The sequence below is a fragment of the Thalassophryne amazonica genome, chromosome 1 (genome assembly GCF_902500255.1).
Source record: "Thalassophryne amazonica chromosome 1, fThaAma1.1, whole genome shotgun sequence".
NCBI lineage: Eukaryota > Metazoa > Chordata > Actinopteri > Batrachoidiformes > Batrachoididae > Thalassophryne > Thalassophryne amazonica.
The window spans coordinates 140,590,531-140,615,005 of NC_047103.1; the positions used below are offsets into that span (position 1 = coordinate 140,590,531).

Here is a 24,475-nt window from a genome sequence, read left to right on the forward strand (position 1 = left end):
TATGGGCAAAACTCTATTATTTTTTAAAAAGCTGTTTCATTTTATATTTTATCAATGAATGAACGGATCATTAAAAATGTCCATGACTCAAAGTCAAAAGACATTTGCACAAGTAGAAGCTCTCCACTTATTGTGCTCAAATTCATATTTTAGAAATGACTCTGTCCTCATAACAACATTAAAGGCAATTACATATTTTGATGAAATTACAATTTGAAATGACCATTAAAAAAAAAATTCATCATGAGGTTTATGTCACAGAAATCCTACTTTACAATCACTGCAGTCATTGTTAAATTATTTCCTGTTGCATTTATAATAAACATTTGTATTTATTTACAGTGTCTGTTTTTCTGGTTGAAATGAGATATAAATAATCTACCAGACTTAAAAGATGTACAAATTTTCTGGTTGAAATGAGATATAAATAATCTACCAGACTTAAAAATGTACAAATTTCCATGTTATTTTATTTGTCTAAAAATAAATGTCCGAGGTTCCTTGATGAAAGATGAAAGGTTTCTAAAGAACCATTTATTGATTTATTTAGCTATTTTAATTACAAGTGTTCTAAACTTTTTTTTTAACAGTAATCAGAAATTCTGAGGTAACAAACAACAACAAAAAACATTTCTAAGGATTTTTCTTCAGAAAACTGCTCCATAAATGAGCAGTCCTGTGACACGTTTGTTTTGTAGAGATCAGTGATTTCTGCCACTAGTCTTGACACGTCGTTCCTATTGGACAACGCAAAGGTATGTCACAGCTCAGAACATCAAAAGTTGGATTGGATTGAACTTTGATGCGTCAGCCTGCCGACAAGCGGCAGTGTGCGCTCCCGTCAGAAGTGTCGGTTTAGCTCGGCTTTTGACGCGACATTTCTGATGCATCTAAAAAGCAATGCATCTCATTGAAAATGCTTTTTAGACCGTTTTAAGGCCCATCAGCTTAGTCGTAGCCCACTTACCAGCAATGCAGACAGCGCCAGATTTATCTCCTCCACTCAGGGTGCAAACTTCATCAATCGGCCCTGAAGCAGCAGGTGGATGTTTTCGAAAAAAATCTAAAACCGAGAACTGTTTTCTTTTTTATTTTTGGGGTAATAATCACCATCGATACTTTCTCTAGCATTCTTTTTGTTTGTGTGCGGCTTTCGCGCTGATTAGCTGGCAGCCCAGCTCCCATCTATCTATGAGCCAATTAAAACTGTTATCTAGCAGAGCAAGCTGGGGGTGGGTGGATGGGACACATACGGTGCACTCTGCAGTGATGGACGCCTGATGGCTGCCTTTTAAAGGGGGAAAATAAAATTACAGTCAATAAGCGCTCATTTTATTTACATCGTCATGTTCCCCGGGGCAATTTGAAGTGGGTAGACGGAAATTCCGGGTCTTTTTAGGTGAGTAGACGGCGTCTACCTGCGTTCCACGTAGACTACACCACTGGGTTGATGACAAAGGGTGGCGCACCCCCTGCATCTTTGGGGAGCCAGCAAGGTTAGGTTTGTAAGACTAAAACCCACCCACTGTACTGCCTACATTCTCTTGTATAAAAGCCATTTTCTCGGCCATGTTCAGGGTCTCTCAGAAGTTGTGTCTCTAAGGAACCAGGCCTGGTTTTCAGCGTGACTTTCAATAAATTCAAACTGAGGAATATATTGATTTTGTTCTTTGTAAGAGACAGTTTTACAATAAGAACTGGGAGGATTAACACAAAACTGACATGTTTTTTCTACTTTTCTTTGGTGGGTGAGCTCAACTTAATGGATGAGGTGCACATGTGCAGTTGCTCAGTGGAGCTCATCATGAAGGGACACAGTCACCCATCGAGATGAGCGCCACTACCAAAGAAAATCCATGTAAATTTTGTCTTTACAAAAAAATACAGTTTTACTTGTCTACTTGTTTACTTACCTGTTTACTTCCGGGGGCGCGGCCTGCTGCTGACCCTGCGCTCACTGTTTGTTTCACTGTTTGTCTGTTAGCGTTATTAAATTTGTTTTAACATATTTTTTTAAGCAGTTCATTGGTTTAATGTGGATGTGACCTGTCAGAACGTCACTGCACTTTTCACTTTGGACCTTATCGTCGCAATGAAAATCGCACTGCTGTGGATCATTTTCTGCCTATCAGCGTTTGCGCACGGGAGCTGCCTCACAAGCCAGCAAAGCTTCCTTACTTACACCAGAGAGCATCTTTTGTCACTTCGCTCACCTGGTGGGGTTCCTTCAGTTTGTCTACCTGCGGACTGTCAGGAAATCCGACGGCCTCTTAAATGTCTGGGGAAGAGGAAAAAGTGTGGCTCCCTGGCGTGAGACGCCGCAGCAGATTCCCGCTGCCTGCCATCACTCTGTCTAACGTCCGCTCGGTAAGCAATAAACTCGATGAACTTGTGCTGAGAGCCGAGCATGACAGTGAATTTAGACAGAGTAATCTTGTGTGTTTGACAGAAACATGGCTTAAAGATCATCGAGCCTGTCAGGCTACACCGTTGTCAGAGCGGACAGGGACGTGCGCACTGCGCACAAATCCATCGGAGGGGGTCTGTGTTTGTTTGTGGATAACAGCTGGGCCACTCAATACAGCATACGAGAGCAAGTATGCACACCTGACTATGAGATACTGACTATATCTTTTAGACCCTTTTATCTTCCGCGGGAGTTCGGACAGATCACTGTCATTCTCGTATACGTTCCTGGTCCAGATGACGATGCAGCAGGAGAGAGAATAGCAGAGAGCTATAATAATGCACTCACCCGCTCTGCTGACCAGCCTGTTTTCATTCTGGGTGACTTTAACTCCTGCAGTCTGTCTGACCACCTGCCCACTCTACAGCAATATGTAGACTGTCCTACACGTCTGCATCGCACGCTTGACCGTTGCTATGGCAACATCCCAGAGGCTTATAAAGCGGTATGCAGACCGCCTCTTGGAAAATCTGACCACAATGTGATTCATCTTTTGCCTAAATACAAAGCTGTGGTCAAAAGAATTAAAACAGTTAATAAGCAGGTACAGGTGTGGTCCGAAGAAAGCAAAGAGCAACTCAGAGACTGTTTTGATGAAACAAACTGGGACATTTTCTTTGAATCCTGTCTGGATGGAGACGAACTCACTGACACCATCACATCTTATATTAAGTTCTGTGAGGATAACGTGTCAGGGACTAAAACTGTGAAAATATTCCCAAATAACAAACCCTGGGTGTCCAAACAATTGAAAATCTGTCTTAATGAAAAGAAGGCAGCCTTCTGCTCTAGTAATGTGCAATTAATGCAGGAAAAAAGGAGACAGCTGAGAGGGAATATATTTAAGGCAAAAATTGAGTACAAGAATAAAGTAGAAAGTAAATTTTTCAGTGGCAATATAAAACAAGCCTGGGAAGGTCTAAATACACTGATGGGCAAATCCAGTAAGAAATGTCATGCTCTTACAACCATTAATCAATGTTTTGTTGATGAGTTAAACCGTTTTTTCTGTAGATTTGATAAAGTGGATGATAAACAGGAATGTGATGAGATCTGTAAAAATCTTCCAGCAGGAGCTCCCACAGCCATCACTGAGGATGACGTGGCTAAAAGTCTTTCTAAACTGAAGCCAAACAAGGCCACTGGCCCAGATGGCCTGAAAGCCCGTCTACTCAAAGACTGTGCTCCTCAATTAAAAGGAGTCTTTTCCAGATTGTTTAATTCCCTTCTTGTCACAGGAGTGCCCAAATCTTGGAAATTCTCCATAATAAGGCCTATACCAAAAAAGCCAGGGGCAAACAAACCTGAAGATTTTCGGCCCATTGCCATAACCTCCATATTATGTAAAACTATGGAGAGAGTTTTAGTTGACGTCCTGACCACCACAGTGGTCAGTGAACTAGACCCTCTGCAGTTTGCCTATAAGAGGGACAGAGGTACTGATGATGCCGGATTGGTCTTGCTGGACATGATCTCAAAGCAGCTTTCACTTGCTAAAGCATATGCTCGGGTTTTGTTTGTAGACTTCAGTGCAGCTTTTAATTCTATGAAATTACATATTCTTCTGAAAAGGCTGGCTGATTTAAATGTTGAAAAGGGCCTGATGCTCTGGATCAGAGACTTTCTGTCTTGTCGCCCTCAAAGAGTTTGTGCTAACAACATTCTGTCAGGAGAGCTCATCATAAGCACTGGCTGTCCACAGGGTAGTGTTCTTTCACCTCTGCTCTTCTCTCTTTTTACAAACGAATTTGCAGTTAATGACACAAACTTTAAACTGATTAAATACACGGATGACATGGCCGTAGTCGGCCTGCTACAGAAGTGTGACTCCTCTGGCGAAGCCTCCTATCTCGCTCACACTAAGGCTCTTGAAGCTTGGTGTCTCGACAGCCAGCTGGAAATCAATGTGTCTAAGACAAAGGAGCTTGTTTTTCACACAAAGCAAGAACCGACCGTGCAGCCAGTTTCACTCGATGGCCAGCTTGTTGAAACGGTTGAAACTTTTAAATATCTTGGTACAGTTCTTGATAGTCACTTGAGCGTCTTTGAAAACACTGATTTTATTTTTAAGAAATGTTCACAGCGACTCAGTCTTCTCAGAAGACTGAGTTGTCTTGGTGTTAATCCGCAGATTTTAGAGCTTGTGTATTCTGCACATATTGAGAGTATTTTAACATTTCATCTTTGTGTTTGGTTTGGTCACTTGAGTTGTAAATGTAAGGACAAATTAAATAGAATTGTAAAAATGGCGGGGAAAATTGTGGGAAAACCCCAGAAGACTCTGGCCCACATTTACACTGACAGGATGAGGAGGAAAGCTGAGAGAGTCCTGGCAGACTCTCATCCTCTGTCTTGTCAGTTTGAGCTCTTGAAGTCTGGGAGGCGCTACAGAGCTCCTCTGGCCAAAGGTTCTTTCAAAAAATCTTTTATACCAAATGCCGTCACCATAATGAACTCAAAAAAGTGACCACTCCACAAATTAAACCTGAACTGCTTTACTTCTGTTTTATTTGATTTTATTAGATTTTACTGTACGTTTTATTTATCTTACTAGGTCTTATTCTATTTCTTCTTTTACCTCCATGTATTTTATGTATCTTATTTTTGTTTTATTTGTGTGTTTGTATGAATGTTTTATGACTGTTTTTTTGTCTTTTTTGTGCTGGTGAGCCAAAGACAATTTTCCACATCGGTGGACAATAAAGAATTATTCTATTCTATTCTATTCTAAGTGTCTTTTTGAATTTTGCAGAATTTTGTTATTAAATGATGGGGAATTCAGCTCAATGGGGGAGCTGAGCTCAACTCGGAACACGTAACTGTCGATTTGCACTACGGGGATTTCAATTTGATAGGGCACCTCATCTTGACAGAACACTAGCTCTAGCCATTTTGGTACCCTAGGGGATATTATGGATTGATGCCACCCCCAACACGCACACACGACCCCAAGCAATGTACAACGGCTGTATGTCAGACCTTAAAAGTTTAATTTTTGATCAGACACACCAACATGCAAACAAACGCATGCAAAAATATCATAAAATAATATAAATGTTGTATTTATTTGACAGTGAACATAGTTTTTACTTCTTACAGACATATTTCTTCCATTTCTGTTTATTGTTTATGCACAAATTATTTCTTACAGAAGTGTTTCATCCTTTTCCTTTTATTGTTGTTTATGCACCAATTACTTCTTATAGAAGTATTTTTTTATTTTCATTTTATTGTTGTTTATGTACCAATTACTTCTTACAGAAATATTTCTTGCTTTTCTGTTTATTGCTGTTTATGCATCAATTACTTCTTACATAAGTATTTCTTCCTTTTCTTTTTATTGTTGTTTATGCGCCCATTCCTTCATACATAAGTATTTCCTCCTTTTCTGTTTATTGTTGTTTATGCACCACTTAATTCTTACATTCCTTTTTTGCCTGTCTATTTGACTATTTTACTTCTTACAGACATATTTCTTCTGTTTCTGTTTATTGTTGTTTATGCACCAATTATTTCTTACAGAAGTATTTCATCCTTTTCATTTATTGTTGTTTATGCACCAATTACTTCTTATAGAAGTATTTTTTTTATTTTCATTTTATTGTTGTTTATGTACCAATTACTTCTTACAGAAATATTTCTTGCTTTTCTGTTTATTGCTGGTTATGCATCAATTACTTCTTACATAAGTATTTCTTCCTTTTCTTTTTATTGTTGTTTGTGCGCCCATTCCTTCTTACATAAGTATTTCCTCCTTTTCTGTTTATTGTTGTTTATGCACCACTTAATTCTTACATTCCTTTTTTGCCTGTCTATTTGACTATTTTACTTCGTACAGACATATTTCTTCTGTTTCTGTTTATTGTTGTTTATGCACTGTCAGATCCCGCTTTTTAGATACACGGCACACGCTCACCCTCCGATGAGTGTGTTGTGTACAAAACCAGCTCTCCGTCTCTGGGGTCCGACCTTCGTGTCTCCACGGGTATTACCTGGCAGGGCTGCACAAAGGCTGTTCAAGCTGGTGGCAAGGAAATTCGTCTAGCTGCTCACTGCCTCCATCCGGACGTCCACCCCGCTGAAGCTGATCTCGCACCCCGGTCAAATAGCCTTCTCAGGAACCAGGATACGAACCACCCACGCCCGTTAACGGCAGCTTTCCTCTTATGGATCAGGGCTCTTGGAATGTTGCTAGATTTTGAATTCAGTGACTCGTACAGCGAGTCCCCAGGATGTGTTATTTTCATTAAAAAACCAGACTAACCTTTTAGAGCCTTTTTGATGTTGTACAACCAATAAACTTTTTTTACACCTTAAGAAGCATCAATAATCCAATGTCCGAGCCTTAACACTTTAACCGCATGCTTGGAAATGTATTGCAGGTTTTGGAAGTGCCAATAACATAATCAGCATAGATTATGTGGTGATAATTTCACAACAGTAATTCAAGTATAATTAGAATAATGATTGGCAGAGATTTTAGTTTTTAATTCAATAATTCTGACTGATCTTACTTTGACTGGGACTGGATTGACTTCTTAACAATTTTTTCTAGGAGTGAGGGAAGGAGGTTTTTGAGGTTAGGGTCCCCAGCTTGATGAACTTGATTTCCTCTTCATCAGCTATTAGTCGTTAGCTGACCACGATCCTTGTGTGATGTTGTAATCCTTCAGGAAGTTAATCCACATAAGAATTTATTCCATCTTCAATCAACCAAAAGTTGATCTAATCCATTCTGGTATGCGGTGATGTTCCTTGAGAGAGAAATCGTTGAACATTCCCCACTCAGACTTAAGGCCAGTGGTTACTCTCCGTTGTTCTGCTACTCTGTGACTGGACGGCCTGAGTAGAAGTTGAAATCTCTCTCAAATGATCTTTTATGGCTCCAATCCTCTCACTCCACGATTCCAATTGCTGTTCACAAGATGGTCAAGTCTTGTGATCTCCTCGTAGCACGGGAGTAGTGGCAACAACACCTCTCCCTGGAAGAATAACCCTGTTTTCTGGTGTTTCACAGTTTATATATGTGTTTGACTCTTGTTGTCCTCAGATGATCTTGGTTACCATGGGGACGCTGTTGACTCAAAACCTCCTCCCTTCTCCTTCCACTTTACTGGAAATCCCCGCAGCCCTTACCAGTAACTTATTTCTCAAGTTCCTCTTTTCTGTTAACACTTCAGCTTTTCTGAGAATTCATTCTTTTAAATCATTTCTTTAGAATCACATCAATCATATTCAATCATTTCATTACAACTCTCTTTCACATAAAAACAATTCATATGATCATATACAAACATTTCCATTCCTTATTATTCATTTCATTTTTACCAACATCTTAATCATTTGATCAGTTATTTAACATCAGCTTTTCTTGCCCTGCTTGCGACATCATCTTCACTTCCTCTTTTTCTCTGACTCTGCACTCTTTATGAAAAACAACTCATATAATCATTCATTTCACTTATTTGTAACATACTTTTTCTAATCAACTCTTAATTTAACACATTAATACTTCATTTGATCATACTTGTCATGTTAGAATCATTTTTAGACATATTCCATCGTCTTCATCACCGAGTTCATTCCGTGGGCCTCCCCATTTACACTGGAAAAGTCCGGTATGACCTCACTTACTCCGGGAAGGTACCAAAAACTGTGCAGTTTAATCCAACAGCATGTATATTAATTCCATGGCTCGTATTATATTCCAAGATGAAAACAAGCTGAAAGCAAGCTTAAAGTCATCTTTCCTGACAGCACCAATTATTTCTTACAGAAGTATTTAATCCTTTTCATTTTATTGTTGTTTATGCATCAATTACTTCTTACAGAAGTGTTTTTAAGTAAGTACGTAAGCTTTATTTATATAGCACTTTTCACAGACCAAGGTCACAAAGTGCTTCACACGATATAAATAGAAACAGTAAAATAATTGAAATTAAAATGCCAGTTTGAAAAATGTGTCTTTAGTTGCCGTCTAAAAACATCCACAGAATCCAGTGAGTGTCTGTCCCCTCGAGTTTTGAAACAAGTTCAGGGAACCATCAGCAGGTTCTGATTGGAAGACCTCAAACTCCTGCTGGAAACATAAGGCTGGATCAGGTCCTTAATGTATTCCGGTGCCTGCCCTCTAGAGGTCAGCACTAGGATTTTGTAATTTATCCTGTAAAAAAACAGGGAGCCAATGTAGAGACTTGAGGACAGGAGTAATATGCATTCTCCTGTGGGCGCGGGTAAGACGTCGTGCAGCAGAATTCTGCACTACCTGCAGGTGGGCCAGCTCTTTCTTATTGAGGCATGTAAAGAGACTGTTACAATAATGAAGTCGCGAAGAAACAAATGCATGTACAATCATCTCTAGCTCATTAAAAGCTGCCATTTTGCATAATTTGAAATGTTACAAATTTGGAAAAAACTGTTCTTAACGAGCTGCCTAGTGTGATGTTCCAAAGACATCCCTCCATCCAAAATGACACCGCAGGCTGCTTTTAACAGAGCCGCTCAGATTATCAAGGTGATTCTTAATGACAGACATAGCACTATCTGGAGCAGTAACCAATGTCTCCGTCTTATTAGAATTCAACTGCAGCCTGTTTTCAGTCAGCCATTCTGTAATTTTAGTGAGACAACTAATGAGAGAACAAATTTTCTGGGTTTCAGTTGTCTTAAAAGAACAGTACAGCTGCAAGTCATCGGCATACAAATGGTAGGACACATCAAAGAACTGCTGGATCAACTTACCAAGAGGAAGGCTGTACAGCAGGAACAAAATCGAACCCACGACTGAGCCCTGCGGCACACCCCACAAAAGATCAGCAGATTCAGATATCACATTGTTCACAGAAACACTAAAAGTTCTACCAACCAAGTAAGAGTTAAACCACTCTAATACAGGACCGACATGCCAACCGTATCCCGCGGTCTATTAATCAAAATGCCATGGTCAAGGGAATGAAATGCTTTTCCTTTTCTTTTTTTTTTTGTTGTTGTTGCTGTTGTTTATGGACCAATGACACCAGATCAAATTCCTTGAATGTGGGAACTTACTTGACAATAAATTTGATTCTGATTCTAAATAACAGTTTAACAATAAAAATAATTAAAGAAAGTAACATAAATAAAGCCAGATTTTGTGCAAATATTTACAAATTCCTGACAGCTCCCACAATACGAATAACAAGGTGCTATGTTCAAACAATACAAGACACTAAAATGTTGTAATATAAAAATATAATGCAAAAGTTGTAGTGCCGGTTTAACTCAAAGTCAGTCCCAGTGACAGCAAATACTTTTTTCTTTTTCTTTTTTCCAGCAACATAAATGGAAATGTCACTATGATCAGTGAATACTATACAAATAATGAATGTTTATGAGTTCAATGGTACAAATATTTCATGAGGTGAAAGATGGAATGTCCATTCAAAGAGGCAAATCCGAGTTGAATGGTACCTGCCAGCTTTCACCGAATCAAATAGTCCTTCCATTGAAAGAATGGAAAAAAAAAAAACATTATTTGTTTTATATAACGGCTAAATTAGATCCTTGTCATTTGATATTTTATTAATTTATAAACACCAGGGACTTACATTTTGGTGTTCCACTTGTGTTTAACAGTCAAACATGAACTTTAAATTGGAGTCCAAAATTGCAACAATGTAGTCCGTGATGCCATCCACTGACTTTGCGTACTTCCAAAAATAAAAGCCTTTGTGTAGTTCCTCAGTCCAGCAAACAAGCTCTTCATGCCTCCAGATGGCTTACAGCGTAGTGGATTTTCTTTTTTTTTAGAAGAATTAGCAGCATCAATTAGTTCCTTCAAATTGTCATCTACCAGCAAAACAAACTCTGCCATATTTAGATAAACATACACGGTGGCCTTGGAGTGCAATAGCACATTTCATATAGTACCAAAATTGCACACTTAAAAAGAACTATCGCATGGTCAATGAAAAAATGGCAAATTCTATGAATAATCCACATCAAATCAAATCAATTTTATTTATATAGCACCAAATCACAACAAACAGTTGCCCCAAGGCGCTTTATATTGTAAGGCAAAAGCCATACAATAATTACAGAAAAACCCCAACAGTCAAAACGACCCCCTGTGAGCAAGCACTTGGCGACAGTGGGAAGGAAAAACTCCCTTTTAACAGGAAGAAACCTCCAGCAGAACCAGGCTCAGGGAGGCGCAGTCTTCTGCTGGGACTGGATGGGGCTGAGGGGAGAGAATCAGGAAAAAGACATGCTGTGGAAGACAGCAGAGATCAATCACTAATGATTACATGCAGAGTGGTGCATACAGAGCAAAAAGAGAAAGAAACACTCAGTGCATCATGGGAAACCCCCAGCAGTCTAAGTATATAGCAGCATAACTAAGGGATGGTTCAGGGTCACCTAATCCAGCCCTAACTATAAGCTTTAACAAAAAGGAAAGTTTTAAGCCTAATCTTGAAAGTAGAGAGTAGAGAGGGTGTCTGTCTCCCTGATCTGAATTGGGAGCTGGTTCCAGAGGAGAGGAGCCTGAAAGCTGAAGGCTCTGCCTCCCATTCTACTCTTACAAATCCTAGGAACTACAAGTAAGCCTGCAGTCTGAGAGCGAAGCGCTCTATTGGGGTGATATGGTACTGTGAGGTCCCTAAGATAAGATGGGACCTGATTATTCAAAACCTTATAAGTAAGAAGAAGAATTTTAAATTCTGTTCTAGAATAAACAGGAAGCCAATGAAGAGAGGCCAATATGGGTGAGATATGCTCTCTCCTTCTAGTCCCTGTTAGCACTCTAGCTGCAGCATTTTGAATTAACTGAAGGCTTTTCAGGGACCTTTTAGGACAACCTGATAATAATGAATTACAATAGTCCAGCCTAGAGGAAATAAATGCATGAATTAGTTTTTCAGCATCACTCTGAGACAAGACCTTTCTAATTTTAGAGATATTGCGCAAATGCAAAAAAGCAGTCCTACATATTTGTTTAATATGCGCATTGAATGACATATCCTGATAAAAAAAATGACTCCAAGATTTCTCAAAGTATTACTAGAGGTCAGGGTAATGCCATCCAGAGTAAGGATCTGGTTAGACACCATGTTTCTAAGATTTGTGGGGCCAAGTACAATAACTTCAGTTTTATCTGAATTTAAAAGCAGGAAATTAGAGGTCATCCATGTCTTTATGTCTGTAAGACATTCCTGCAGTTTAACTAATTGGTATGTGTCCTCTGGCTTCATGGATAGATAAAGCTGGGTATCATCTGCATAACAATGAAAATTTAAGCAATGCCGTCTAATAATACTGCCTAAGGGAAGCATGTATAAAGTGAATAAAATTGGTCCTAGCACAGAACGTTGTGGAACTCCATAACTAACCTTAGTCTGTGAAGAAGATTCCCCATTTACATGAACAAATTGTAATCTATTAGATAAATATGATTCAAACCACCGCAGTGCAGTGCCTTTAATACCTATGGCATGCTCTAATCTCTGTAATAAAATTTTATGGTCAACAGTATCAAAAGCAGCACTGAGGTCTAATAGGACAAGCACAGAGATGAGTCCACTGTCTGAGGCCATAAGAAGATCATTTGTAACCTTCACTAATGCTGTTTCTGTACTATGATGAATTCTGAAACCTGACTGAAACTCTTCAAATAGACCATTCCTCTGCAGATGATCAGTTAGCTGTTTTACAACTACCCTTTCAAGAATTTCTGAGAGAAAAGGAAGGTTGGAGATTGGCCTATAATTAGCTAAGATAGCTGGGTCAAGTGATGGCTTTTTAAGTAATGGTTTAATTACTGCCACCTTAAAAGCCTGTGGTACATAGCCAACTAATAAAGATAGATTGATCATATTTAAGATCGAAACATTAATTAATGGTAGGGCTTCCTTGAGCAGCCTGGTAGGAATGGGGTCTAATAGACATGTTGATGGTTTGGAGGAAGTAACTAATGAAAATAACTCAGAACAATCGGAGAGAAAGAGTCTAACCAAATACCAGCATTACTGAAAGCAGCCAAAGATAATGATATCTCTTTGGGATGGTTATGAGTAATTTTTTCTCTAATAGTTAAAATTTTATTAGCAAAGAAAGTCATGAAGTCATTAGTAGTTAAAGTTAAAGGAATACTCGGCTCAATAGAGCTCTGACTCTTTGTCAGCCTGGCTACAGTGCTGAAAAGAAACCTGGGGTTGTTCTTATTTTCTTCAAATAGTGATGAGTTGTAAGATGTCCTAGCTTTACAGAGGGCTTTATTATAGAGCAACAGACTCTTTTTCCAGGCTAAGTGAAGATCTTCTAAATTAGTGAGATGCCATTTCCTCTCCAAGTTATGGGTTATCTGCTTTAAGCTGTGTGTTTGTGAGTTATACCACGGAGTCAGGCACTTCTGATTTAAGGCTCTCTTTTTCAGAGGAGCTACAGCATCCAAAGTTGTGCTCAGTGAGGATGTAAAACTATTGACAAGATAATCTATCTCACTCACAGAGCTTAGGTAGCTACTCTGCACTGTATTGGTATATGGCATTAGAGAACATAACAAAGAAGGAATCATATCCTTAAACCTAGTTACTGCGCTTTCCGAAAGACTTCTACTGTAATGAAACTTATTCCCCACTGCTGGGTAGTCCATTAAAGTAAATGTAAATGTTATTAAGAAATGATCAGACAGAAGGGGGTTTTCAGGGAATACTGTTAAGTCTTCAATTTCCATACCATAAGTCAGAACAAGATCTAAAGTATGATTAAAGTGGTGGGTGGACTGTTTTACATTTTGAGCGAAGCCAGTTGAGTCTAATAATAGATTAAATGCAGTGTTGAGGCTGTCATTCTCAGCATCTATGTGGGTGTTAAAATCACCCACTATAATTATCTTATCTGAGCTAAGCACTAAGTCAGACAAAAGGTCTGAAAATTCACAGAGAAATTCACAGTAATGACCAGGTGGACGATAGATAACAACAAATAAAACTGTTTTTTGGGACTTCCAATTTGGATGGACAAGACTAAGAGTCAAGCTTTCAAATGAATTAAAGCTCTGTCTGGGTTTTTGATTAATTAATAAGCTGGAGTGGAAGATTGCTGCTAATACTTCCCCTCGGCCCGTGCTACGAGCATTCTGACAGTTATTGTGACTCGGGGGTGTTGACTCATTTAAACTAACATATTCATTCTGCTGTAACCAGGTTTCTGTAAGGCAGAATAAATCAATATGTTGATCAATTATTATATCATTTACTAAGATGGACTTAGAAGAGAGAGACCTAATGTTTAATAGACCACATTTAACTGTTTTAGTCTGTGGTGCAGTTGAAGGTGCTATATTATTCTTTCTTTTAGAATTTTTATGCTTAAATAGATTTTTACTGGTTGTTGGTGGTCTGGGAGCAGTCGCCATCTCTATGGGGATGGGGTATTGGGGGGATGGCAGGGGGAGAGAAGCTGCAGAGAGGTGTGTAAGACTACAACTCTGCTTCCTGGTCCCAACCCTGGATAGTCATGGTTTGGAGGGTTTAATAAAATTGGCCAGATTTCTAGACATGAGAGCTGCTCCATCCAAAGTGGGATGGATGCCGTCTCTCCTAACAAGACCAGGTTTTCCCCAGAAGCTTTGCCAATTATCTATGAAGCCCACCTCAGTTTTTGGACACCACTCAGACAGCTAGCAATTCAAGGAGAACATGCGGCTAAACATGTCACTCCCAGTCCAATTGGGGAGAGGCCCAGAGAAAACTACAGAGTTACACACCGATTCAATATTAATTTTAGTGACCTCCGATTGGCGTAACCGGGTGTCATTACTGCCGACGTGAATTACAATCTTACCAAATTTACGCTTACGCACATCTCATGACATACAAGCCACTAATCAAATGACAAGGATCGACTTAGCTGTTATATAATGTCTACTTGTATTTGGTAATAATGGGCCTTATAGATGCAGAATGTGCAAATAAGACAACATCAACCTATGATGTATCACTAAATCCTGATCTAAATCTGGTCTACATTAACTGTGTACCTGTCTGCCTTATGACAACAGCATGAGGGTCCATTATGGTGCCGTGTAGCTCCGCTACACCTCCGCACGAAATCTCTCCATTTGAGTAGGATTTCCCCTCTACGAGGTCTGTTAGAAAAGTTTCCGACCTTTTTATTTTTTTCAAAAACCTGATGGATTTGAATCACATGTGATTGCATCAGCCAAGCTTGAACCTTCGTGTGCATGCGTGATTTTTTTCACGCCTGTCGGTTGCATCATTTCCTTGTAAGCAGCCTTTGTGTGAGGACATGTGCTGTGCGCTCCACGGATTTTTATTGCAAGGAAAATGGCCGAACGATTGGAGCAATGTTATTGCATCAAATTCTGCCAGAAACTTGGCGACAGCCAGGTGGAAACCATTCAGAAAATTAAGACGGCTTTCGGAGATGAAGCTATGGGCGTCACACAGATTAAGGAGTGGTACAACCGGTTTAAAGACGGACGCACAGCCGTGGAGAGTGTGCCGTGCTCCGGCCAGCCATCGACTTGTCGAAATGACGAGATCATTTCCAAAGTGCATGCTGTGGGACCATCAAGTGACCATCAGAGAAATTGCAGAAGAGGTGGACATTAGCACTTTTTCAGCACATTCAATTGTTGAAGAGAATTGTTGAAGAGAGGGCATGAAGAGAGTGGCTGCGCAATTCGTGCCGAAGTTGCTGACGGCGGAGCAAAAGCACCTCCGTGTTGAAATCTCACAGGACATGTTGGACTCCACACAAAGTGATCCCAGCTTTATGGACACCATTGTCACCGGTGATGAGTCCTGGGTGTACGGGTACGACCCGGAAACCAAATTCCAGTCGTCAAAATGGAAGCATTCCACGTCGCCACGGCCGAAGAAGGCACGCCAAGTGCTCAGCAACGTGAAGGTGACGCTGACTGTTTTTTTATTTACCCCTGCGGTGTGGTACACCACGAGTACGCACCACAGGGTCAAACAATAACGAAAGAGTACTACAGGGATGTTCTCCTTCGCCTCCGTGATGCTGTACGGTGCAGGAGACTGGAGGTGTGGGCCACAGGAACTTGGCGCATTCATTACAACAATGCTCCAGCACATTTCTCGAACTTAATTCGGACTTTTTTGACTAAAAACCAAACTCCTGTGGTTCAACAGGCTCCGTACTCTCCTGACATAGCCCCTTGCGACTTCTGGCTGTTCCTAAAACTTAAAAGACCATTAAAAGGAATGCGTTTTGAGATGAGGGAGGACATTATGGCTGCAACGATGGTGGAGCTGCACTCCATTCCGAAAGAGGCTTTTTTGGATTGGTTCTAACAGTGGCGACACAACTGGGAGAGGTGTGTGGAGTCCCAAGGAGACTACTTCGAGGGTGATTAGGTTTCCAACGCTACAGGTAAGCCAGTTTTTTTTCCCCGGCCAAAGGTCGGATACTTTTCTAACAGACCTCGTATATGCATTTATACAGTCATTTTTAAAATAATACACTACATGCTTACAGTGTTTAGTGTATGAAGCTCATGTGTTTTAGGGAAAATACAAATAGTAAGCCAATGATAATAACAATAATAATACATTTTGAAATAATTTTTTTTCAAAGTATTGGAATTTTATTATTAATATGTATATGGCACGGACATGAAAGAGTGAAGCTCTTCAGCATCTCACCATGTCATTTAGGTCCTTCAGACTTCATTTCAGAAAATGCTTCTGAGGAGCATATGCATGGCTAAAAAACTTCTGCTTCTGGGGGGCAAAGCCTACCAGATCCCCCAACTACAGCTCTCTTAACCCCCTGCCACTTTAAGCATTTTTTTTATGTTGATGTAAACTCAGATTCTAACTGTTCGAGCTACTTCACAGTAGGGCTGCACAATATGGCCTAATTAGGCAAAGCTTCAGATCTTATTTTTAAGAAACACCTTGTTGTGTGGGCCGCCGAAGAGGAGGTACTGCTGGCCCACCACCACAAGATGTCGCCCTGCTTGAAGTGCAGGCTTCAAGCACGAGAGGGCGTCGGAGCGACCAGGAGTGACAGCTGTCACACATCATCCGTACCAGCTGTCACTCATCCACTACTCATCACCACCACCATAAAGGCCGGACTGCAACTCCACCTCCCCGCCGAGAAATCAGCTACCATTCAGGTAATTTTCTCTGCTGACTCAAAACATTGAGTAATAATCTGAACTTCTTTGCAGCCGTTTTCCTGTGGTGTGTCCTTATCTGTGGGATTGGCGTTGGGTGTGATCAGCGACGGCTTCGCCTCACACCCCAAACCAGATAAGTGGTTAAACAGGAGCTGCACGAGTGTGTGATTGGAGGTGGAGGTGCTCCCTTCTAACTAAACACTGACTGTGGGATTACTGAGTGTGCGAACTCACACTCATCAGGACTGTCTCTGTTCTCTGCAAGCAGTACCGGGTCTGACTGCTGAAGACAGCGGCCACCTGGGGCGCAGGGCTTGGCGGCTCCGGTGTTCTTCAGCTCCGTTGGTGGTGGAAGCTGTGTGGGATCCGGCTCTTCTCTCGCCAGGCGTCTTCTATCGTCGAGCCTGCCCACATGTCACCTGGTGTATGATTGACAGTCCACCATATTGTTATTGTCTGTACGCCGTTGTGCGATTCACAACATTAAATTGTTACTTTTGGCTTATCCATTGTCCGTTCATTAACGCCCCCTGTTGTGGGTCCGTGTCACGACACTTTCACAACACACCTGCGCTACGCCACACTACCAGGAAGCTGTATTTTATATTTTTAATTAAATGTATAGGAAGTTGTAGAGATTTGCTATCAGTTTGAGTTTAAGGAAGATCATTTTAGACATTAGAAAATGGCTGTTTACTCACCAGTATAACTAGGAGTCTGTGGTTCAGGGAAAAAAAAAAAAAACTTTCCAAAGTTAAACACATTTCACATTGTGGACTCAAAATCTGGCCCTCCTGTTTCACTCTCAAATTGCCACTAAATTCCCATGAGATTCCATGGGATGTCCTGTCTTGTCAATCCAGGAAGTGTTCAACATTTGACATGTCCTGTTTCACTGTGGGCTCAAAATTTGGCACTTCCTGCTTCAGGCTGAACTTGCCACCGAATTCCCACAAGATTCCACGAGATCCCGTATACTGTCAATCCAGGAAGTGTTTGACATTTGACGTTTCCTGTTTTACTGTCAACTCAAAATTTGGCACTTCCTGTTTGGGACTCCCTGTACCATGAGCAAGCTTCATGCTGCCGTGTGGAGCTTTGTTCTTAATATTTAGATGTCGTGGACATGAACAAGCAAAGTACTTCAGCATCTCACCATGTCATTTAGGTTCTTCAGACTTTTTTTTGAGTAAATGCTTCAGGGGAACATTAGCATGGCTAAAATCCTTTCAGCTTCTGAGGCACTCCACCCCCCAGACCCCCTAATTACAGCCCTTTTAACCCTCTGACATAAGGTGGTCAAATAATAAATTATTTGACCACCTTATAAAGAAATTTGGTCTTGCCTGATTCCGGCAAGGTTATGAAGGATTTGTGCTGTCTGATCACACGTTTTCTTGTCCCAGACAGGTTGTATTGTTTTATATTTTTTATTAATGTTTTTTTTTTTGGGGGGGGGGGGTGCTTGAAGCAGCAAGCTGGGAGCATGCACTGTGGCTTTGCATCTCCACACCCACCACAATTCAGAACCACCTTGGGATGTGGATCACAACCATGCAAATGGCCACTCATATGATCAGAAAGTAGTACAGAGGGGACATTTCTAGCTTTGTGAAAGGAAACATTTATGTCCCCATCATAGTAAGAATGCGCAGGAACCAGGCTGACACGACAAAAATGGCCATAAACTGGATGCAGTCAGGAGAGAAAGAGGTGTGTAGACTGTGGGCGGATCCTGTCCAGACTACCTCGTACATGTCATTACATATCAACATTTTCTTCGCCCTCCCAGGCCTCCCTGGTTCAGTGGACGTGGGTACGTGGGACAAGCCGGCAGGCTTTGACCGATCCATCTCAGAGTTCAATCAATCACGATCACATCGTTTCAAATGCTGGTATGATGCCGTCAGAATATGTAGATTGTGATCAGATGGCGCACAAACTGCACATAAACCCTGTCAGGTGTGCATCCCATCTCGACAGTGCCAAGAGTGTTTTGAACTGTACAACACACTCAGGACAACTGAGCGAATGGGACCAACTATGTAGACTGTTCTGACACTGCCGTCCATCCGTCTTCAGACCACAACTCAACATTTCTCAACTGTGGCCAGATGTGTCATTCTGATGTCATTCAGCCTCAATCGGCCTATGTGTGACGGGGTCTTAATGGCTTCACTGTACCATAATACCGTACTACGTCACAACAACCCAACTATTTGTTACGATATAAAGCAGATTTTAATGGGGTTTCTACTTTCAAGAATTGTCCAACAGTTGCTCAAAGTGTTGTTTTGTTGTTTTTGTTATAATCCAGTAACTTTTTGTGTTTTGGTTTGACCTCTACTAAACTGTAGCATATGCTGTACCACACTGTGGAGAAACACTGTGCCAAATTTTAGTCAGATCTGATAGGGGATGTACGAGATTACTCATGAAGATTCTAACATGTCAGTGTGTGTGTGTAAAAATAAATCTCTCAAACATGGACTCACAGCATCTCCAAATTCTCACTCTGTGCTCTCTGCCTTTTTTTTTTATTTATTATTATTTAAAGATATTACAAAAAAAAAAAATACATGTCAAAGACCACAGGCTGAGAACTTGTTGGAGATGCTGTGAGTCCACCTTGAGACATTATGAATTTTAATATAAAATTTACAGAGTTATCCTCAAAAATACAGAATCTACAAAACACTACATACCCCACAGACACGATTTGTTCCACAATGGCAGCAGCTGTAATTCAATGCAGCTTTACCCTTTACCACAGATGGTGCGGCTATAACAAATGCCATATAACCCAATCAATCATAGTTACATGACATTTCCTCACTTTACAATAGTTAACAAGGTCTGACATACACCATGCACAAGTCAGAGATAATGGCTTGATGGAAGCAAAGGGGAAATGTTATGGTGTCGTTCTTAAATTCTTAAATTTTGCAGTGTGTTGGGCTCAGTGAGGCTGTTCAGCAGATTTTGAAAGGCATGTTTGTGCACTTCATTGCCCATCCACACACACACACACGCACGCACGCATGCACACACACACACACACAAGCTTCTCTTTCCCTGGCAGAATCTGCTTGGACAAGATAAGTGCAGGACTTGTAATTGTGCGAGGGCCCTCATCTCTCCGCACTGGCTGATAATGGTGCTGTGAAAGCCTCATGCTCATTATGCTACCCTTTTTTGTTTTTATTGCACAGCTCAGTTGATTATTTTTCAAGAGAACTCAGATGGTTTAATGCTCCCCCATGTTCCGTAGGCAGATGTGCTGTTGTGGTGAACAAAATGCTGCAAAGTAAAGTAATTTAGAAACAAGAAAAGCACTCAGAAAGGGCATTTCTCAGCCAAGGCCCATCAGCCTTTGGTTTACTTCGTCTCTGTTGACATTTTACTTTACTCTTTTGTCCAGATTGTTGATTTTGATCCTGATTGCTGACTCTGTATGCCTTAATCCTGATAACTGACCTTGGACTCTAATGATTAAGCTTGATCTTTGATCTTGATTGATGACCTTAGACAATCATCATCCATCTTTAAATTTGAAATTTGATTCTGATTGCTAAAACTGGATCCTTATCACTGATGCTTAAAGTTAATATTTGATCCTTATCACTGTTCTTTGATCTTGTTGACTGACTTTTGATCCTCATGCATCAAATTTTTACTTGATGTTTGATACTGATCACTGACCTTCAATCTTGAATACTCTTCTTTAAGCATCATCTTTAATCCTGATTGTTGACCTGGGATCCTTTTTAAGTCAAAGTCAAAGTGTCTTTGTTTGTCTCCCTAAGGAGAAAATTGCCTTGGCCAGGGTCTGCTACACAACAACATATCCAGTACATAGCACCCATACATCAAAACAACAACACAGTAAGTCAAATGATAAAAATATAAATACACAACATTATTAACATCTTTGTGCAAATTCCGCAATACATAACCTTATGCTATCTTCCCTGAATGATCTTTTACTCATATTATTTGAGACTGATCATTTATGTAGATCACTGAGCTTGTTGGACCTCCAATTTTTCAAATCTTTTTTTGCATTGTTTGGTATTGGGTTCTGATCTCTGACATTCCTTCCTGATCACTCATCTTTAAGCTTCATCTTTGAATCTATCAGTTGAGTTTTAATCCTGGTCATTCATCATTGAAACTGACCTTTGATTATCAATGCTAACCTTTAATCCTGATCAAGCATATTTGATCTTGATCCTTTATGTTTGATCCTAATTGATGATCTTGGCTGTTGTTTACTTGCCTTTGAGGTTGATCTTTGAGCCAGATTACGGATATGTGTTTGTAATTCCTCATCTTTCATCTGAACCTTTGATCTTAATTGCTGGTATTTGATCTTGATTGCTGAACTTTGACGCTGATTTGTCATGTTTGATCCTTGTTGCTAAAAACCATCAAAGAGGATGTCACAACATAGTGACATTCATACTTGTCCACTGGCTACACTGAGGAAACTTCTGCTAAAAGCCCGGCTTGTATTTTTGACCCGATGCCAAAAAAGTTTAAGGATTTGTGGGCTACACTTTTCTTTTACAGTACTTTTGCTTTACCTATGACTCAGAAACCAGAAACATCAGTGCAGCAGAGGATGAAAGGTGCAAGGGTCTGTCTGCAGCCCAGAAACTCATTGACCTTTTATACACACACACACACACACACACACACACACACACACACACACACACACACACTGATTTCAAGAAAACAGATCACAGGTGAGGACGGTTACCTTATGCAGCCATTCAAACACATTTGTCAACTTGTGTGCATGTTATCAGGCCAGAATCACCAGCGTATGTAAATCTTTGATCAGGGTAATTTAGTTAGTTTCTGTTGTCATTATGATTTAAAAAGAGTAAATATAGTTGTTTGATGATAAATGGTTTCAAACAACCACTAACCATGAGTGACAAAAAAGGTTTTGTGTTGTCAGTCATATTCTCTGAAAATTGGCCAAAAATATATCTAAATTTCTGTCAGAGGTTGGTTGACATGTTTCTTATCTAGTCACTCTTAGTGTGTCCTCTAAAACACTCTCACTTAAAATGTTGTTCATATAGAATAGGGAGTTTGACACAGGTTGGTTTAAGGCCCCCTTCTATTCTCCCTCTATATAGTACTCCTTGGACAGATACTGCAGTGTTTTGGAATTACTTTCATTGTTAGACTGATGACACTCAGTTGTACATGCCAATAGGTGCAGAAAATTTCACACAAACTAAAACTTTAGAGGATTTCTTGGCTTCAGTGAAATACTGGATGTCTAGCAAGATCTTACTTTTCCATTCCGACAAAGAGATCATCATTGCTCCTGTGAGATGCAGGCAACAGTGTGACCATCTAACAGTGTCTTTAGACGTGTGTTATACGTCACAATGATGAAGTGACAAACCTTTGTGTCATATTAGATCCCAGATTCCCTTGACCTACACATTAGAGAAATCACTAAGACTGCTTTTTTCCACCTCTGTAATATTTGCAAATAATTATTCTATCCTGTTTATGGCAGAGGCAAAGACTCTGATACTTGACATAGTCTCTTCTATATTTTATTACTTCAATGTCCTATTCTTTGGTTTACTGTAATCCAGCATCAGAGGTCTCCAACTGGATCAAAATGCCACTGCGACAACTTTGCCTAGAAGCAGAAAGGGTGAACATATTTCCCTGAATTTGGTCTCACTTCACTGGTTTATTGTCCCTTCAAGGTCAGATTTTAATGTTTTGTTATTAACATTCAAAATCCTGCATAGACTTGCACCTCCCTCTCTGGCTGACCTATTTAAACCTTACATACTGGCCCCTTTTTCTGGGTTCTCAGAACAAGTTGCAGGCATCCATTTCAAAATGAGCAAATAATTGCACAAAAACAACAAAGTTTATCAGTTGGAACATTAAATATCTTGTCTTTGTGGTGTATTCAGTTGAATATAGGTTGAAGAAGATTTGCAAATCATTGTATTCTGTTTTTTATTTACGTTTTATGCAATGACCCAACTTCATTGGAATTGGGGTTGTATTGAGATCACCTGTTTTAGGTGCACAGGTAGAAGCCATGCATGGTAGGGCTTTTACTTTCTGAAGTCAGAGTTTTTCATCTCTGCCTCACAGCATGATGCTGCCACCACAATGTATTCACACCCTTTGCACCATACTTGATGCACCTTTGGCAGCAAATACAGCCTCATGTCTTCTTGAAGATGATGCCACAAGCTTGGTGCACCTATCTTTGGAAAGTTGTGCCCATTCCTCATTGTAGCACCTCACAAGCTCCATTGGGTTAGATGGGAAGCATCAGTGCACAGCCATTTTCCGATCTCTCCAGAGATGTTCAGTCAGATTCAGGTCTGGGCGCTGGCTGGGCCACTCAAGGACATTCACAGAGTTGTCCTGAAGCTACTCTTTTGATATCTTGCATGTGTACTTAGGGTCATTGTGCTGATGAAAGAAGAACCCTCGCCCAAAACTGAGGTCAAGAGTGCTCTGGCTGTGGGCTTAGGGTCATTGTCCTGCTGAACGATGAACTGTCACCCCAGTCTGAGGTCAAGAGTGCTCTGGAGCAGGTTTTCATCCAGGATGTCTCTGTACATTGCTGCATTCAGCTTTCCCTCAATCCTGACTAGTCTCCCAGTTCCTGCCACAGGTGGGACAAAGTCACTGTCAAGTCATCAATCTGCAAGTCCCAAGTCAGGTCCCAAGTCAGCTTGCAAACAATTGGTGGTCATTATGACTTGAGACTTGACTTGAGACTTGCTGATTCATGACTTGAGAGTGACTTGGTGACTTTGTCCCACCTCTGGTTCCTGCTGCTGAAAAATCTCCAAAGTATAATGCTGCCACCATCTTCACTGTAGAGATGGTGCCTGTTTTGCTCCAAACATGATGCCTGGCATTCACGTCAAAGAGTTCAGTCTTTGTCTCATCAGACCAGAGAATTTTATTTCTCCTGGTCTGAGAGTCTTTCTGGTGCCTTTTTGGCAAACTCTATGTGGCCTGCCATATGCCTTTTACTAAGGAGTGGCCTCCATCTGGCCAGTCTACCATACATGCCTCATTGGTGGATGGAAGGTTCTCCTCTCTAAACAGAGGAATGCTGGAGCTCTGACAGAGTGACCACTGGGTTCTTGGTCACCTCCATGACTTAGCCTCTTCTTCCCTGATTGCTCAGTATAGATGGGTATCCAGCTCTAAGAAGAGTCCTGATGGATTCTAACCTCTTCCATTTATGGATGACACAGGCCAGTGTGGTCATTGGGACCTTCAAAGCAGCAGACATGTTTCTGTACCTTCTCCATACTTGTGCTTTGAGACAATACTGTCTTGGAGGTCTACAACAAATTCCTTTGACTCTGTCTATGGTTTGTGCTCTGACATGCAGTTTCATCTGTGGGACCTTATATGTAGACAGGCGTGTGCCTCCCCAAATCATGTCCAATCAGCTGAATTTGCCCCAGGTGCACTCAAATTAAGTGGTAGAAACATCTCAAGGATGATCAGTGGAAACAGGATGCACCTAAGCTTACTTTTGAGCTTCATGGCAAAGGCTGTGAATGCTTACGTACATGTGACTTCTTAGGTTTTTAATTTTCAATAAATCTCAAAAACTGCTTTCACATTGTCATTATGGGGTATTGTGTGTAGGATTTTGAGAGAGACAGAGGGAGAGAGAGAGAGAGAGAGAGAGAGAGAGAGAGAGAGAGAGAGAGAGAGAGAGAGAGACAAAGTTCATCCATTTTGGAATGAGGTTGTCACATAACCAAATGTGGAAAAAGTGAAGGGCTGTGAATACTTTCAAGTGCACTGTATATATCCATCCC

The 24,475-nt window shown here is 40.6% G+C and overlaps 1 long non-coding RNA gene across 1 annotated transcript; it reads right to left on the reverse strand.

Moving 5' to 3' along the window:
- Window positions 1–309: 309 nt before the first annotated feature.
- Window positions 310–9,995, reverse strand: LOC117520483. Its single transcript, XR_004563663.1, has 3 exons — window positions 9,853–9,995; window positions 4,230–4,234; window positions 310–345 (listed from the first exon to the last, which is right to left on the reverse strand). It is a non-coding gene; the product is annotated as an uncharacterized LOC117520483 (long non-coding RNA).
- Between the last annotated feature and the right edge of the window lie 14,480 nt (window positions 9,996–24,475).